The sequence below is a fragment of the Chrysochloris asiatica genome, unplaced genomic scaffold (assembly GCF_000296735.1).
Source record: "Chrysochloris asiatica unplaced genomic scaffold, ChrAsi1.0 scaffold00044, whole genome shotgun sequence".
NCBI lineage: Eukaryota > Metazoa > Chordata > Mammalia > Afrosoricida > Chrysochloridae > Chrysochloris > Chrysochloris asiatica.
This window is the reverse complement of record NW_006408562.1, coordinates 17,888,837-17,892,589: the sequence shown is the minus strand read 5'-3', so window position 1 is coordinate 17,892,589 and position 3,753 is coordinate 17,888,837. Positions and strand designations below refer to the sequence as shown.

At 36.3% G+C, this 3,753-nt stretch overlaps 1 protein-coding gene across 1 annotated transcript in view; it reads right to left on the bottom strand.

The window, feature by feature from the left end:
• The window catches only part of NYAP2 (neuronal tyrosine-phosphorylated phosphoinositide-3-kinase adaptor 2), a 444,340-nt gene that overhangs the window by 114,110 nt on the left and 326,477 nt on the right, over nucleotides 1-3,753 (bottom strand). The gene's annotated exons all lie outside the window — the stretch shown is intronic.

The window sequence follows — 3,753 nt, the reverse complement described above, 5'->3', positions numbered from 1 at the left end:
AATGATAACACAATACCCTTTCATGACCTAGGTCCTAAGGATGAAAATCAAAGGTACAATAGATACATAAAATAAGAACATAATAGAAGGATAAAAATGATAGATGGAAAAATGATCACTTCATCTCCAGAGTCTGCTATGAAAAACATGTTCTTTGCCTACCTCTCAAGTGGACACAAAATTTTACGGTAGTAAAATAATAAAAGTTATTTTCTTCTTCCCTGCTTCACAACAATCATCTCTATGGAAGATACTTAAATATATTAATAATAATGATAAGATAAAATTAAATTATTAGACTTGAACCAACTCTCAGATGCTCTCATTTAATCACGTAGATTTAAACAATTCCACAATGTCCCATCAAATTAGAAGAGAATGTTTCCTTTAACAGTTAATGTGAGGGTCATATTTAGAGAATGGGAAGTAGAATATAATTGATTTATAATCTACCACTATTGTCTTATTTTATCTCTTTCCTATTGCCCAACCCTGTCAAATATCATGAACATTCCAGATATGACATTATTGCATTAACATTTCATAGATTATTAAAACAGTTGAAAGTATAAATTTTATTAGATGTAGATTTCTTTAATTAAAATGGGAAAAGTCTATTTGTTTGGGACCAAAGACCAGAGGAGAATTATCAAAATGGACTTTTCTAATAGGGCAAAGGGAGAGAAGTGAAAAGAGACAGTAGTCTTTCATTTTTTTCCTAAAATGTAAAAGTGGGGAAAAAAAGTACTATTTGGTTCCCATGGGTCATAAATATTATATTACTTCATATCACTTATGGTATGTGTAAGATGTCTATCAATCCTTTCTGATAAGGATTAAGGGAAGCATTGTATCATCAAATTTACTGCAAAGATAATTATCAGCCAACTCTTAATTATCAACGATTCTAGAACTACTTTTTAATATTGTACAAAAATTCTGAGAAGTTCTATTATGATGTTAGCACCTGGTAGTGTATTTCGATTTTCCTCTAGTGTCGAAGTATGTACAATTAGGATATCCATCTGCACTAGCTGTAGTTTTCCTTTCTTCTATTTATATTTCCATTTAGGCAAAGTAAAATATCAAGGTTAGGGCAACTCAAGGGCATGTCATTTCTCTAAATTAGAGCTGATATGTGTTTAATGCCACATGGGCAGGAATTCAATGCTTGGCTCTCTGGAAGCTATAAATAACCTGGATCACTTTTCCACAGTTAATCTTCATTTTAGAAGTACACAAAGCTCACTTTGGAGTCGGATGGGGGAGTCTGTGAGATACAGCGCACAGACTGATTCTAACAGATGGAGTTTTCTTGAAATAACTTCATTAGTTAATCATTTATTTTACATATACTTTTTCTAGCTAATTGGCATAGTTGCCAGCTGGAGCTACTAAGGATTCTCCAAAGATGCTGGTTGATAGGGGGGAAATCCTATAATTTCTCTAATTACAGCATGATGCAGCCATTAATTTCTCATAAATAATTATGGATTTTAAAACTGTAATACAATTCCTTAAAAACAAAACAAAAAAACAATAACCTTCAACATACTCCAAAAATCTTATTTGAAGTATGTTTAAACCGTATCAAACATCTGGAAGAAACTTTGAAAATAAATTATCTAGATCACGGATCTCAATTTTGGCATTATTGACATATTGGACCAGCTAGCCTCTTGTTTGGGGATGGAAGTGCTGCCCTGTATAATGCAGAATGTTTAGCTACAGTTTCTACCACCAACCCCTGGCTGTGGCCTCAGACACAGCATCTCCAGACACTGCCAAATGTCCCCTGGGACAAAATTGCCCCAGTTGAGCGTCATCGCTCCACAAATAGGTTGTTTCTAATGTTTAATTTAATTACTGAAGTAATTTTACAAATACTTGTATACAGGTAAGTAGGTATGTAACTCTAGATATGTCTAATATATTAGAAGTCACTGGGAGAGATTATTTAAGGAGTCCTGGTGTGGCGCTGTAGGATAATGCGCTGGATCACAAGGCTGGTTTGAACTGCAAGGTCGGTGGTTCAAACTAGACAGCCACTCCTTGGAAACTGTAAACAGGGTCGTTGTGAGTTGGAACCAACTCAATGGCACTTAACATAACAACAATACTCAATAGCTCTGCAGAAGAAAAATGAGACAGTCTACTTCCACAAAGATTTACAGCCTCGGAAATCTTATAGAGCAGTTCTACTCTACCTGTAGGGTCACCAGGAAATGAATCAACTTGACAACAATGGCTAATGCTTTAAAGAGCATCTCCAGTTAAAGAAACATAAAAAGACAAGGTGAGTGGCTTATAAATATCAATTAATATTAATTTTCAAGGAGCATCACCATTATCATTAACAGTTTCATCAGAAATACTAAGGGTTTCTTTTCCTTTAAGGAATGTCATCATGTGACTTTATGAAAAGTAACAAAATCATGGGGTGAAAAGCAATTATCAGTTTCAGTACTTGAGGCATTTTAAAATAAGAGAGAGCAGTGTTTTTAATGAAAATGGACATTATTGTGAATTGTGATATGTTGAAATCCTAACACCTATAAAAGTGACCTTGTTTGGAAACAGGGTCTTTGGAGATGTTCTCAGTTGAGTTAATGAGGCCATACAGAAGTAATATGTCCTAATGCTTATCTGAGTGGTGTCCTTATAAAAGAGAAGAAACACAGACACAGAGAGACACACAGGGAAGGGTCTGCCATATGAAGACATAGCTATAAGCCAAAGAAGACCAAGTAATGGGCTACAAGAAGCCAGGCGTCTTAATTCTCTAGTGCTGCTATAACAAAAGTACCACAAGAGGGGGGCTTTAGAAACAAGTATACATTGCTACAATTTGATGAACTTCCCCTATACTTATGGATGGAGTAGCTCAAAATATCAACTGAGAGGGAAGGAATCTTCACATCAAGGATTAATCCTATCCTCTCTGTATACAGGGTAGATTGTTGTTGTTGTTGTTAGGTGCCATTGAGTTAGTACTAACTCATAGTGACCCTGTGTACAATAGAACAAATCACTGCCCGGTCCTAGGCCAACCTCACAATTGTTACCAAGCTTGAGTCCATTGATGCTGCCACTTTGCCAATCTTTCTCGCTGGGGGTCTTCCTCTTTTTTTCTCTGACCCTCCACCTTACCAAACAGGATTTTCCTCTCTAGCAACTGGTCCCTCCTGACAATATGTCTAAAGTATGAGAGATGAAGTTTGGCCGTCTTAGCATCCAAGGAGTGCTCTGGCTGCACATCTTCCAACACAGATCTGTTGGTTCTTTTGGCAGTCCACGGCACCTTCAATATTTTCCTCCAACACCATAACTCAAAAGCATCAATTCTTCTGCAGTCTTCCTTATTCACTGTCCAGCTTTCGCTTGCATATAAGGTTATTGAAAATACCATGTCTTGGGTCACCTTGGTCCTCAAGCTGACATCTTTGTTCTTCAGCAATTTAAAAAGGTCTTATGCAGTAGATTTGCCTAATGCAACACATCATTTGATTTCTTGACTGCTGCTTCCATGAGTGTTGATAGCTGATCCAAGAAGAAGGAAGTTCTTGACAACTTCAATCATTTCTCTGTTGATAGGAACGTTGTTCATTGGTCCACTGGTGAGAATTTTTGTTTTCATTACATTGAGATACAATTCATACTGAAGGCTGTGCTCTTTGATCTTCATCAGTAAATGTTTTAAGTCCTCTTCACTTTCAGCAAGCAAGGTTGTATCATCTGCATATTGCAAGTTGT